The sequence below is a fragment of the Leuciscus leuciscus genome, assembly GCF_965113295.1.
Source record: "Leuciscus leuciscus genome assembly, chromosome: 10".
Lineage (NCBI taxonomy): Eukaryota > Metazoa > Chordata > Actinopteri > Cypriniformes > Leuciscidae > Leuciscus > Leuciscus leuciscus.
In genome coordinates, this window is record NC_138734.1 from 22,698,329 (window position 1) to 22,714,135 (window position 15,807).

The window sequence follows — 15,807 nt, forward strand, 5'->3', positions numbered from 1 at the left end:
AAAGTTCTCACTTACATTTGAAACTGTATCAAATGCACTAAAACATTTTAGTAAGCATAAGTTACCTATTTAGAAAAAAATTCATAAAAGAATAGGTTCTTCTAGGTGGCAGGTGCACCTGAGCTAGCTAGCATGTTAGCTTAGCACACCATCAATACACGACCATTTATGAGATTAAAACCATGTTTGTGCTACAAACTTACTTTATAACGCAAGCCGAGTGTTTTAAATAATCTTCTGTGATCTAATTTGGCTTCAGATAAAAAAAAAATTCTGACAGAAAATATATTATTTATTGCATTATGAACGCTGATAGTCTATATCGATTAGCATTACATTATAAATATAATCTATTATTCTAAAAATACCTGGCATTGCTTGAAGAACACAGGCATATCAGTAATCATTGCAATCATGTTTATTGTCTTCAAAACGTCTGTATCTGCATATTACAGCGATCTCTGTGTTAGCTTTGTGTGTAGCTGCTATCAGTGACTAGCCTGGTAATACCAAACTCTGCTACTTCGCTTTGCTTCGTAGACAGAGTCTGGAATGGCATAATAGAGAAGTGTTTTCTCTCTCGCGGGGGGGCGCTTGTCTGAAGTTTAAAATCATTGGTTACCCGTAAGCCAATCACATAATGTTTGGTTATGGCGTGTGTTATGCGCATGCTCAGCCGCATCTAACTTCCACTGTAAACACACATATGATGCGAAAACAAAAACCATCGAGCGAAACACCGGAGTGAACATGGCTGTGAACGACTTCTGCAGATTATGTGAAGTAAATCTATGCATCCACGGTACAATCAGCGTCTACGTCATGGCTCTCAGCCCGCCCTCTGTTCGTTGATTGGCCCGGCTGTTTTCAGGCCGGAGGAAAACGGAAAGCTATGACGCTGTCTCAGACTGAGTACAGAAGCGAAATGAAATTGAGCGGAAGTACGAAGTCTGACGTAGTCAGGCTAATCAGTGACGTCCTTGAAGGTCACATGATTATGTCTCTTCTTCATGTTCCATATATGGAGTATTATTGTGCATATAGCGCCCTCAGGCTATTGGTATGAATTGAAAACACAGCACATCTCAGTAAGAAGCGCTCATAATGATTACATCGACGCATTTGGGTATAAATTCAATAAATATTATTCCTGTCTATAGAAATATGATGTGAATCTATGAGAATATATCAATTTCTCCAAGTCTGCACATTTTTGAGCTAAAAGCCCTGAGGGACGTTGTTTTGTGAAGCACTGTCATGACACAGCACGGAGTTTTTTTTATGAATGGACCAGCTGACGCTCATAATTCATATTAAAGGGATCAACGCATTTTTTCATTTCATAACTCCTGACACAAATTAAGACATAACTGTCACTATAAGTTTCTCAGAATACAATAGTTGTCAAATACTGAAACTTGAGTCTTATATCTTTTTAATGATGTATAGTTTGTCAAGATATAACATTAAATCTGATAGTAACTTTGAACTAAATAAATAAAAAAAACGCTTCAGTGCGCCGACGCACTGGTGAAGCTTAACAGTTAACTCATAAGGTTAACTTTCCATCACTGCAATAAGAGCTCTTTAAAACTTCCTGTCAAGAACATGCATTTTTTTTAAGCAAGAAATGCGAAAAATACTAAAGACAATGAACATAAAATTTAAATTTTTTCTTGAAAATGCAGTTCTCCACATGAACACTTAAATATTACAACTCAGATAAGGCCAAAGCCAAATCTTGTGGATGAAACCGCTGCTCTCATTGCTTGTGTAAATGCAATAAAGGTTTTGCATCTTAAAGGAAGTTTCAGTGTTGTGAGGCAGGTTGAAGCCACTGGGAGTGATAGGTCAGGTGATACTTCGACATACAGGTGTTGAGGGAGAACAGCCCAGCCAGTCCAAAATTTCAGCAACTCGCACAGTTCAGCAGGTGATCCTGCATCAGTTTGGGTAAAAAAATATTTTATAGCATAATTCCTACATCTGCAACTAAATTTCAAATGCACATTAATTTTATGTTTTTAAAATCTAACATTTACAATAGCACATTTTACCTGTTTGAATATATTCACGCAAGAAAGCCGTAACAACACAAGATTGCTCCAGGTTCGAAGGGGCTTCATCTTCATCACTGTCAGGTTCTGGCCAGATGACTCTCCTAAGTATAATCTAATACAAAGATAGCAGCACTGAATACAAGCCTTAATATGGAGTTGCAACAATGTATTTCATCCACTGACTTAGTGTTTTATTAGAAACAACCCACTGTATGATTAGATACAGAACATTTAATAATTGATTTAGTGCAACGGCTTCCATACAGTCTGTTCTTCTAAGTAAAATAGACCAATTACTTCTGGTTCCATCAGCAGTGTTGAAGATCTAGGAAACAGTACTGCAGTTAAACTGGGTCGTTCTTTTATCATTCTCAAAACACCCGTATCTTTGAGTCCTCTCCGCAGCTGAGAGATCTGTTTTTCACGTCGACCAATAACCTAGAAATGATCCACAAACCATAAAAAATTATAAACACTATGGCCCAGTTTCATAGACATGGTTTAAAAAGGACATTTAAGTAATTTTTATAAACTTGCCTTAGAAAAAAAAAAACATTACTTGTGTGCATCTTAAGACAAAACAAAGGCACTGACATGTTTAAAGGTCAGTCAGTGCAAGTTTCTTTCAGTTGAAACAGCTCAGATTTACATTTAGTCTAGTACTAGGGTTAAGCCATGTCTGTGAAACCGGTGGTATGCAAGCCTTGACGAAAGATCTAAGCTTTTATCCTAACTTAATGGTTATGTAAAGAGGCTTATGTAGAGTTAAACTAAAAAGATAAACTACATACCCAACTGCAATTAACATACTTTCACCTTTATATGATAAGACAGTAGTATATATGGGACACCATGTGTCAAAATGATTGATGGCTTCCGGTTGTCATTGACCTTCCGGTTGACCTTTCCGGTTGCCCTTCCGGTCACTATTGTTATGGATTGACCTATTGACCCTTCCTATCCGTCGATCATGTGGTTTTGACAGTTAGTTTTGACCTATGACCCTTCTTATCCCTTCGATCATGTGTTTTGACAGGTTGACCTTCCGGTATCTTTCCGGCATATGTTGTTATGGTTTGCCCTATTGACCTTGCTTTAATCATGTGTTTTTGACAGAAAGTTTTGCCCTATTTGAACCTTTTTAGCCCTAGATCATGTGATTTTGACAGAAGCTTATGCCATTTAACCTTTTTAACCCTAGATCATGTGTATGACAGAAAGTTTGAAGGCGCTGTTAGGATATGTGTCAGCATTCCAGAGCATTCCAGGGCACATTGTGAGCCCCTTTGGAAAAGTGAGAAGAAAAAGACAGAGTATTGTGCCTGTATGTGTGTGTGTGTGTGATTGTGCGCGCGTCCTCTGACATTCCTGAGGTAACAGTGAAAGTGAGAAGAAAAGACTGAAAGTGTGTCACACAACCATTGAAAAACAATTATACAAGCAGTTAAATGTTTATAGAGAGCGCTGAAGAAAAACAACGTACAGGTTATGAAAATCAGTGTGGTGTCTATCACACAAAATAATAAATGAATAAGGATTTTACTAAATACTAAAACCTACCACAAAAAGTTGAAAACATTCTGTTCTTTTAAAGTATAAAATAATTTAACAGGTTGAAAAACATTCTGTTCTTTAAAAGTGTATAAAATAAAAAACTACTGAAACCAATTGTTTTAGTTTTAGATAAACAAAATAATAAAATCACAGAGTGGTTCTCTCTTACAGCACCACCTGACGGTCTTTGACTCCTAGGGTTTATTCAGCGATCAGAATGAGACATTGAGTTAGGGCTAAAATTATTTCAAAGTTTAAATGATATCTTTATAATTTTTTAATTTTTTTATTATTAAATGTAATATATTATTAAAAGTCGTAATAATGTTTTAATAAACCATTTTATTAAAGTCTTAATAAAAAAGTCTCTCAAACAGGGGCCCCCGCTCGTGTCTGTCAGCAGGCGCGCGTCTATCTATCTCACCAGTAAAGGAGCCACGCGCGTGTCTGCGTGTCTATGCGCGCGTCCTCTACATCCTGACACCCCCCTCCTGCTCCTTCGCATTCCATAGGTAACTGTGAATTTATAAAAGTATATAAATTAGATGGTTATAAAAAATATCTACTGAAACCAATTGTTTTAGATAAACAAAAACAATAAAATCCATCTTACATGTTTAGAGAGTTACAACGAAAATGACTACATAGGACTATCTTCAGAGAGAGCAACCATGAAAACATTTAGAGACTGTCCCACTGATAGGATACTTATAAGGTCCTTCCGATCAGCGCTGCGTCTTCTGAGAAAGAAGTTACTTGACAATAATGATAGCTTTAGGATATCGGGTGACAGGTCAGAGGAGCCTCATGTCACAGTAAATCTAGTCTGCGTTCCAGAGTACATCCAGAGTTTTATACTAAATTCATTTCAAAATATAATCGTAAAAGTTTAAATATGATCTTTTAAAATGAAAGACTGTTTAAATTAAATCTTTAAAGTTTGAATACATACGCATCTTCTATTTATCTTTTAGAAGATTACTGTAATGATTTTGTTTAACGGTGACCTAAAGTATAATTGTTATTAAACAATGTCTGTTCAAAAACTTTAGATTGGTGAAAAACTGTACTTAGTCGTCTTAAATCTCATTTATATGAAGAGATTCAATCAGCATTTTTTGTCCATGCGGGGTTTCAATTTTTATGGCTTTCCATAGCCATAATGATTTCTGTACCGTAACTGCATATTCAATCATGTACACCTAAACACGACCATCACAGAAAACTATAAAATAAATAAATAATTTTATATAATTTCGAGCACACACACGGTTCTAAAAAATGAACTAATCTCTATTTTAAATTAAATTATTATTAATAAAATATATAACCAATGAATAATAACATATGTTACTAAAATGTATTTTAAAAATGTAAACAAAGTTTTAGCTAAATAAATATATAAATAAAAACACCTTACATTTCCAGAGAGGTGAAGTAGTTCTTTATGCAACGATAAAAAACAATCCAAAAAGCAAATAGTTGACCAGATGAGCCTCGGGGGGACAATGTCACAGTAAATCTAGTCTGCGTTCCAGAGTACATCCAGAGTTTTATACTAAATTCATTTAAAACCATAACCTTATAAATTAGATATTTTAAAATTAAAGACTGTTTAAATCAAATCTTTAAAGTTTTATTAAAATCATATCTTCTATTTATCTTCTTAGAAGACTTATGTATTATTTTTACTAAACAGCGTCTGTTCAAAAACTTTAGATTTAAATAAAAGCAAAAAGTATGCTTAGGCATCTTAGATCTTATTTATACAAAAATATTTCAAACAGTAGTTTTGTCCATACAACATGAAACATGTTGTCAAAGTTTGTCACAATGTTTTTGTTGTTGTTATGTTGTTTTAAGAAATCCGAGGACTCCACGTTGCTCTTATTTAGACTAAGTTTGTATCATTTGGAAAATCACCACACAATTTCAGAGACGCAATGTGTGATAAGTAAAGTTGGTCTTGAGCGAATATTTAATTTTACTCGTCTTAATTCAAAGCATGATCTTACTGGTAGCTATATATGATCTATTACACGTATAAGATCATTTTTACTTGTATCTCCCGAACTATCCTTAATCAGTGTGGAAACACACAAGGTGAAACCCTTTACTGAGAATATACTATCGGTTATCTACTCAAAATATATGTAGAAGTTTAAATCCGGTGTTTAAAATCTGTCTGGTGGTCGCATGAACAGACTTTGGGTAGAGCTGATGATACTATAGCAGGAAGCATGCCCTTTGACCTCCTCAATTGTGGAGGTTTTTTTTTTTTTTTTTTTTTTTTAGACCCTACTACAAGTTAGTTCTCCCAAAAGAATTTCTCCCATCTAGCGGTGAAATTGTATTCTGCATTTAAACGAATAGTGCTCTCTAGCGCCTCGCTTTTTGCAACTGCGTGTTGCAACTGCGGTAGCCGTTATGTGTCAAGAATCTATGACAACATGTCTTCCAATAGCACTTCATCGAGTTTAATTGTACATGTTCTACTGTTATGCTGCCAATATAATGATTTACACAAGCAAGCAATGAAAAAAGCTTGTAATTTAGACCGTAACTTTGACTCACCCGTCGAGAAGAAAGCAGACAACTTCCCTTTCAAAGTCTTTCTCCTTCATTAGCTCTTTCCACCTGGGAGAAGCTATCCCGATATTTATATACATCCCGATAAATTACATTTTTGCTTTTTGGCCACGAGGATTCCTTCTCCTGTGGCTCGGCATAAGTATGATCCAGCATTATATTGTACCGTGCAGTGCCTCCCATATGGTCTAGCGGTTAGGATTCCTGGTTTTCACCCAGGTGGCCCGGGTTCGACTCCCGGTATGGGAAGACAACTTTTTTATATTGCCAACAAATTCAAGTTATTCAAGTTCATCAATAATCATTTTTAGCTATTCATAGTCTTAGAGGCCTACACGAACTGCAGAAACAAGAAGAAGATATGTAAAAACTCATAAATGATGATTCAGTACTGAATCATTTTCACAAATACAATTATATTGAATTCAGAAAATTTCACTATGAAATATTTACTTTATCTATCATAATTTCAATTTAGGATGTCATCATTTAAATTTTTCATCTCATAATTATGGCGCATAGTCATCATTTTAATTTAAACTTTTTAAGTCATCATTTTGACTTTGTCATACTTTTTACTTAATTCAGAATTACAATTTTTGTCAATTACGCCTTTTTAATGTAACGCTTAAAAAGTTTTTAAGTCATAATTTGGTAGCACTATTTTGATGGTCCTTTTGAACGTGCTGTTGACTATAGTAGTGTTGCACCTGCATGTCCACTAACTCGCTTGTGAGAGTCAGAGTGTGTAAAGTAAACTCTCATTAGTGTTAGTAGAGTATTAGTGGACTGGTAGGGTTAGAATAAGTTGAGATATAGTTGAGTTACTTATAGTCAGTACTAGAATATCTGTTGGGGAGCATCACAATAAAGAGTTAGCAGATATTGAGCACAGTCTATTTTTTTCAGATATTTAAATGACAAAATACCATTTTTCAACCGATTGAATCTACACATGTGAGGCCTTCAGAAGTCATAACTTCAGGGGTCAACGGTTTAGGCCAGTTGGCGAAAACACTGCATGTGTAAAAATCAAATACTGTATTACACTTTTCAAAGGATAATCTAGCTTTAAAGTTAGAATAAAAAGTTAAGTGTCACAAAGTCTGACACAAGGACATTAACTGGTTCTTTTTGTTTTATAAATGTATTTTGCTTATTTCTACAAACATCAACCTGATAAATATGGACTTAATACACGATTAAACAAGATAATCATGCTACCCAATACGTCCGACACAACATTTTTAAGAATTTTTTTTTTTTTTTTTTTAAATACAATCAAAAATACAAAATTTAAATATTTTTTTACATTTTGACAGTCCTACATAAATGCATGTTGATTACTAAGTTTCAGACGTAGCGCAACCACGCAATGTTAGATTTCTCTAACACTGCGATGTCTCACTCACAACGCACAACTTTGTGTTGGGTGATCCAGGCATACCTTTACTAAAATATTATGGAAGTCATTGTAAAATGTAATTCTACCATATTTTATTTATTAATATTATGGCTTCATGTTGATTTAAAGTTTTTTGTTGTTATTAACTAATACCTACTAACATCCGGCACAATCTGACCCCAAATAAACGAGATAATGGAATGTTCACAATCTACACTATACAGTTAGATATTCTCCTACTTAGTATCTTTGGGTGTATCTTTGGGTGTATTTTTACACGCCATAGTGATGCAAAGTTCCACACTCTATGAACTAACTTTAAAACATAATCTTTATACAGGAATCACACGTGTCCATGTAAGATTCAAAAGACCAATTCACTAAGAATTTGTGATACTCAAATAAATACACAAAAGTGTCCAAATGATGATGGTTTTATTACTCCACTAGATTTAGTCATCTTGTTGGACTGTATGTGTTTTAGGTGAAGACGTTTCTTTGAGAGCCGTTTATAGAAATAAATGACGATTAAGAATTTAAGCGATAGTTTGAGAACTACATTGATTTAGTGCATGCTGTTTTACACTGTCACCCCCCTTTTTTTTTTTTTTGAGTAGACATGAAAATGCACATTTCAAACTTAAATGGTTGTAATTAAATAATGCTTTGGAGTATAGACGTACAATTGGTCTTGTTTTAAAGTAGAATTTTGTAGAAGTGAAATAAATTAAGAAAGTGAAACAGAAAAAAGTTATAGAAGTTTGAGTTTATGGAAATATACAATGTAAAAAAAATTAATTATTCATATTTTATATAAAATATATATTTTTAAAACCTGGGCGACTCTAAAACTGCAAAAAATCTGAACAATTTTGTGTTTCAAAAATTAGGTTGATATCTAAAAAAAATTAGCTTTCAGTGACAACCAGACTCCATTACTCCCCATATAAGGGTGCCCCCATTTCCATATGTGGTTTGAGTGATCTGAACCATTATTTCCACAATTTTCATACAATTTATGAAGTAGACATTCTATTCAGAAGTAATATGGGAAGTTTGGCCAATTTTGATATGAATTCAACCTCTTAAGAAACATAAAAAGAACACGTATGTGCGCTATTAGCTCGCTGCCACATCACAAATGGTGAATCTATAATTTTTTTCTTTATATTTAAAGCATTTTCAGACCCTTTTTCTAAAATAATTGAATGGATGCTATCTTTTGAACTCTTGGCATGAAAACAAACTGAGGTTTCTACCATTCTTTCATGATTTTTCATGTTCTTTGCTATTTCAAAATTAAGGTCTGAACACTCTTTATGAATATGAAAATATTCTTGTTGCAAATTGATAAATTACGGCTCCTCTGTAATTTTATTTTGAAAATCAGTCACCAAATATGAAAACTAGATATTGTAAGCTTTCAAATGATGTATAGTTTGTCAAGATTAGTTTAGGTTTAGTATAGGATATTACTGTTTTAAATATGTAATGGATTTGGGCCCACCGGTGGGCCCGTGACACTTAACAGGTTAAACTATTACAACAGAATCACATCTGACTATTGCACCGAGAGGCATATTCATCAAAGCTTGAGGCCTTAAAGTTCCACACTAACTGCAACCTGTAGATAAAATTGTACAATAGTAAATTCTAGAGGTCAACTTGCTAAAAAGTAATTGCAGCATGAGCCATTTAAAACAAATACAGAAATGCCACTTGTCATCAGTTTTGAATGTTTGTAATCGGCTTTTTACACACTAGTCGATTACGCTGTTCACATCTTGTTTTTGTACAGTTTGCAAAAAGTATATAGTCTCATATAGGAATTTATGAAAAATATTGCATAAAGAGAATTAAATGACGGTAATTCTAGTATGAGAGTGTTTAAGACTAAACAAATCATATTTCGGCTATGGCTACGAAACATCGACGTGAATGTTGAGTATTACACTTCAAACTCAAGCCATAAATAACTAGGTCCTGCATAAAACAAGTCCTACATGCCGCCAGAGAGAAGTGTATTATTTTCACTCAATCCAGATGATTACAAAATCTGATTAAACATTATATGTTTAAAACATACACATGTGTGAATTGTTCGCAACAAGTTCCGTAACAAGCATTTAGAAAGTAGCTAGGATTTGCGCAGGCTTTAGTTCATTTTACCAAATATTAAATTTCATAGTCCTTTAGCGCATTCAAATGTATTGAGTTAAGATTAAAACGTGATATCAATAGAAAGTAATTTTCTGATAAATCATCGTACACGGATGCACTGTTTTGTTGTATGCACAGATTTTGAGGGCCCTTGTCTTTGTTTCGCGGCATTTTTTATTTATTAACATACATTTCAACATACAAAAACGTACGCAAAAACGCACATTCGCAACTCTTGTATATGTTTTCTTTAGGTGTAGAGTAGGTGGTGCAGGCAACAGAAATTTGTCTACCAGCTTCCGAGGAAGTCTCTTGAATGTGTAAGTTCAAAGTGTTAGGAAAATAGACAAGCTACAATAGATTGAGAATGGTGATGGTAAACAATTTCAAAACGGGGTGTTTCAGAAGAAATGCAAACAAAAGCAAAGGTGTCCAAATGTTACGTGCTAATATTTGGTCTTGTTACAGAGTCAAACATGCAGTTCAATAACAATGTTCGATATATAGCCTACAAGAATCCAACTCAAATGCGACTGAGCTTGTTTCACATATAACTGTTGATTGTTAGATGATTTATCTAACAATCGAAATTTACGTTATGTTAAAACATTTTGGCATTATGCCGATGAGACCAAAAACTGCTTACCACATGTTTTCATAGAAAGAAGAGCAATTAAGACAAAAAGCACAACTTCTGTTTTCTGGATGGGGCCTAAAAGACAGATGCCTAAAACTCGGGTGTGGACAGAATAAAAAAAAAAAAAATGAATCTTTCACATAAAAATACCATTATCAACTGCAATTTATTAGCTTAGCCGTTGTTTAGCGACACACATACACAAAATAGCTGTGTATCTACGACTGTGCTGCGAAATGCACCTCTTTAAGTGAAATAGTTAGACGAGTTTGAAGTGTAATACTCAACATTCACGTCGATGTTTCGTAGCCATAGCCGAAATATGATTTGTTTAGTCTTAAACACTCTCATACTAGAATTACCGTCATTTAATTCTCTTTATGCAATATTTTTCATAAATTCCTATATGAGACTATATACTTTTTGCAAACTGTACAAAAACAAGATGTGAACAGCGTAATCGACTAGTGTGTAAAAAGCCGATTACAAACATTCAAAACTGATGACAAGTGGCATTTCTGTATTTGTTTTAAATGGCTCATGCTGCAATTACTTTTTAGCAAGTTGACCTCTAGAATTTACTATTGTACAATTTTATCTACAGGTTGCAGTTAGTGTGGAACTTTAAGGCCTCAAGCTTTGATGAATATGCCTCTCGGTGCAATAGTCAGATGTGATTCTGTTGTAATAGTTTAACCTGTTAAGTGTCACGGGCCCACCGGTGGGCCCAAATCCATTACATATTTAAAACAGTAATATCCTATACTAAACCTAAACTAATCTTGACAAACTATACATCATTTGAAAGCTTACAATATCTAGTTTTCATATTTGGTGACTGATTTTCAAAATAAAATTACAGAGGAGCCGTAATTTATCAATTTGCAACAAGAATATTTTCATATTCATAAAGAGTGTTCAGACCTTAATTTTGAAATAGCAAAGAACATGAAAAATCATGAAAGAATGGTAGAAACCTCAGTTTGTTTTCATGCCAAGAGTTCAAAAGATAGCATCCATTCAATTATTTTAGAAAAAGGGTCTGAAAATGCTTTAAATATAAAGAAAAAAATTATAGATTCACCATTTGTGATGTGGCAGCGAGCTAATAGCGCACATACGTGTTCTTTTTATGTTTCTTAAGAGGTTGAATTCATATCAAAATTGGCCAAACTTCCCATATTACTTCTGAATAGAATGTCTACTTCATAAATTGTATGAAAATTGTGGAAATAATGGTTCAGATCACTCAAACCACATATGGAAATGGGGGCACCCTTATATGGGGAGTAATGGAGTCTGGTTGTCACTGAAAGCAAATTTTTTTTAGATATCAACCTAATTTTTGAAACACAAAATTGTTCAGATTTTTTGCAGTTTTAGAGTCGCCCAGGTTTTAAAAATATATATTTTATATAAAATATGAATAATTAATTTTTTTTACATTGTATATTTCCATAAACTCAAACTTCTATAACTTTTTTCTGTTTCACTTTCTTAATTTATTTCACTTCTACAAAATTCTACTTTAAAACAAGACCAATTGTACGTCTATACTCCAAAGCATTATTTAATTACAACCATTTAAGTTTGAAATGTGCATTTTCATGTCTACTCAAAAAAAAAAAAAAAGGGGGGTGACAGTGTAAAACAGCATGCACTAAATCAATGTAGTTCTCAAACTATCGCTTAAATTCTTAATCGTCATTTATTTCTATAAACGGCTCTCAAAGAAACGTCTTCACCTAAAACACATACAGTCCAACAAGATGACTAAATCTAGTGGAGTAATAAAACCATCATCATTTGGACACTTTTGTGTATTTATTTGAGTATCACAAATTCTTAGTGAATTGGTCTTTTGAATCTTACATGGACACGTGTGATTCCTGTATAAAGATTATGTTTTAAAGTTAGTTCATAGAGTGTGGAACTTTGCATCACTATGGCGTGTAAAAATACACCCAAAGATACACCCAAAGATACTAAGTAGGAGAATATCTAACTGTATAGTGTAGATTGTGAACATTCCATTATCTCGTTTATTTGGGGTCAGATTGTGCCGGATGTTAGTAGGTATTAGTTAATAACAACAAAAAACTTTAAATCAACATGAAGCCATAATATTAATAAATAAAATATGGTAGAATTACATTTTACAATGACTTCCATAATATTTTAGTAAAGGTATGCCTGGATCACCCAACACAAAGTTGTGCGTTGTGAGTGAGACATCGCAGTGTTAGAGAAATCTAACATTGCGTGGTTGCGCTACGTCTGAAACTTAGTAATCAACATGCATTTATGTAGGACTGTCAAAATGTAAAAAAATATTTAAATTTTGTATTTTTGATTGTATTTAACCTGTTAAGCTGCAACGCCACTTTTGAAAAATCCCCAGAAATGACATACCCAAACTGAAACAGATACAGTTCATGAACCCTTTGCACTAAAAGCACAAGTATGATCTCATTTGAAAGCTGACACCTGGTAGTTTATTGTAAATGTAGAATTAATTATTGTCATAATGAAAAAAACATTTTTTAAATAGCTTCAAAGTTTTGTAAAGTTATTAGAAATGTATTTTTATTAAACATATTCATGAAAATAAAATTGAAGTGGGCCCTGGAGCAATCTAGAAATGCACTGCAGCTAAAGCCATATGTGTGACCATGTTATATTTAAAATCTGAAAATGATAAGTCTAAAACTCTGTATTTGGTTAAATGTTTTTCAAGATCATGTCAAATTACTTTATTTTGATTAGACTCTAAAAATGCTACTGATGTTTAGTCATCATCTAAGTCATCTATTCAGTCTATTGTCTCTATTGTTTTGTGGTGCAAACGAGCCCCATTCAGTCTCAGTCTCCCCAGTACACATTCACACACCTCTCCAGCCTGGTTATGGCTCTAAATATGCATATCTTTTGTCTGCATTATAGTTACTAACGACTGGCTATTCACAGGCTATTCATAGGGTTTCAATCCCTAATTTATTTTATCAAAGTTCTCACTTATATTTGAAACTGTATCAAATGCACTAAAACATTTCAGAAAAGCATTACTATTTAGAAAAAAACCCCATAAAAGAATAACTTCTAGGTGACAGGTGCACCTGAGCTAGCTAGCATGTTAGCTTAGCACACCATCAATACACGACCATTTATGAGATTAAAACTATGTTTGTGCTTCAAACTTATTTTAAAACGCAAGACGAGTGTTTTAAATAATCTTCTGTGATCTAATTTGGCTTCAGATAAAAAAAATCAGAAAGAAAATATATTATTTATAGTATGCACGATGATAAAGTCTATATCGATTAGCATTACATTATAAATATAATCTATTATTATAAAAATACCTGGCATTGCTTGAAGAACACTCAAATATCAAATATCATTTGCAATCATGTTTATTGTCTTCAAAACGTCTGTATCTGCATATTACAGCGATCTCTGTGTTAGCTTTGTGTGTAGTAGCTGCTATCAGTGACGTCCTTGAAGGTCACATGATTATGTCTCTTCTTCATGTTCCATATATGGAGTATTATTGTGCATATAGCGCCCTCAGGCTATAGGTATGAATTGAAAACACAGCACATCTTAGTAAGAAGCGCTCATAATGATTACATCGACGCATTTGGGTATAAATTCAATAGATATTATTCCTGTCTATAGAAATATGATGTGAATCTATGAGAATATATCAATATTTCTCCAAGTCTGCACATTTTTTAGCTAAAAGCCCTGAGGGACGTTGTTTTGTGAATCGCTGTCATGACAACAGCACGGAGTTTTTTTTTCTGAATGGACCAGCTGACGGTCATAATTCATATTAAAGGGATCAACGCATTTTTCCATTTCATAACTCCTGACACAAAATAAGACATAACTGTCACTATAAGTTTCTCAGAATACAATAGTTGTCAAATACTGAAACTTGAGTCTTATATCTTTTTAATGATGTATAGTTTGTCAAGGTAAAACATTTAATCTGATAGTAACTTTAAACTAAATAAATAAAAAAACGCTTCAGTGCGCCGACGCACTGGTGCAGCTTAACAGGTTAAAAAAAAAAAAAAAAAAAATCTTAAAAATGTTGTGTCGGACGTATTGGGTAGCATGATTATCTTGTTTAATCGTGTATTAAGTCCATATTTATCAGGTTGATGTTTGTAGAAATAAGCAAAATACATTTATAAAACAAAAAGAACCAGTTAATGTCCTTGTGTCAGACTTTGTGACACTTAACTTTTTATTCTAACTTTAAAGCTAGATTATCCTTTGAAAAGTGTAATACAGTATTTGATTTTTACACATGCAGTGTTTTCGCCAACTGGCCTAAACCGTTGACCCCTGAAGTTATGACTTCTGAAGGCCTCACATGTGTAGATTCAATCGGTTGAAAAATGGTATTTTGTCATTTAAATATCTGAAAAAAATAGACTGTGCTCAATATCTGCTAACTCTTAATTGTGATGCTCCCCAACAGATATTCTAGTACTGACTATAAGTAACTCAACTATATCTCAACTTATTCTAACCCTACCAGTCCACTAATACTCTACTAACACTAATGAGAGTTTACTTTACACACTCTGACTCTCACAAGCGAGTTAGTGGACATGCAGGTGCAACACTACTATAGTCAACAGCACGTTCAAAAGGACCATCAAAATAGTGCTACCAAATTATGACTTAAAAACTTTTTAAGCGTTACATTAAAAAGGCGTAATTGACAAAAATTGTAATTCTGAATTAAGTAAAAAGTATGACAAAGTCAAAATGATGACTTAAAAAGTTTAAATTAAAATGATGACTATGCGCCATAATTATGAGATGAAAAATTTAAATGATGACATCCTAAATTGAAATTATGATAGATAAAGTAAATATTTCATAGTGAAATTTTCTGAATTCAATATAATTGTATTTGTGAAAATGATTCAGTACTGAATCATCATTTATGAGTTTTTACATATCTTCTTCTTGTTTCTGCAGTTCGTGTAGGCCTCTAAGACTATGAATAGCTAAAAATGATTATTGATGAACTTGAATAACTTGAATTTGTTGGCAATATAAAAAAGTTGTCTTCCCATACCGGGAGTCGAACCCGGGCCACCTGGGTGAAAACCAGGAATCCTAACCGCTAGACCATATGGGAGGCACTGCACGGTACAATATAATGCTGGATCATACTTATGCCGAGCCACAGGAGAAGGAATCCTCGTGGCCAAAAAGCAAAAATGTAATTTATCGGGATGTATATAAATATCGGGATAGCTTCTCCCAGGTGGAAAGAGCTAATGAAGGAGAAAGACTTTGAAAGGGAAGTTGTCTGCTTTCTTCTCGACGGGTGAGTCAAAGTTACGGTCTAAATTACAAGCTTTTTTCATTGCTTG

At 33.6% G+C, this 15,807-nt stretch overlaps 1 long non-coding RNA gene across 1 annotated transcript in view; it reads left to right on the plus strand.

Annotated features, from left to right (window-relative positions):
• Positions 1-14,861, plus strand: part of LOC309508684 — a 93,441-nt gene extending 78,580 nt beyond the window's left edge. The window contains exon 2 of the long non-coding RNA XR_014209673.1: positions 14,386-14,861. This is a non-coding gene — a long non-coding RNA (uncharacterized lncRNA). The remainder of the gene's footprint in view (positions 1-14,385) is intronic.
• Positions 14,862-15,807: the final 946 nt, after the last annotated feature.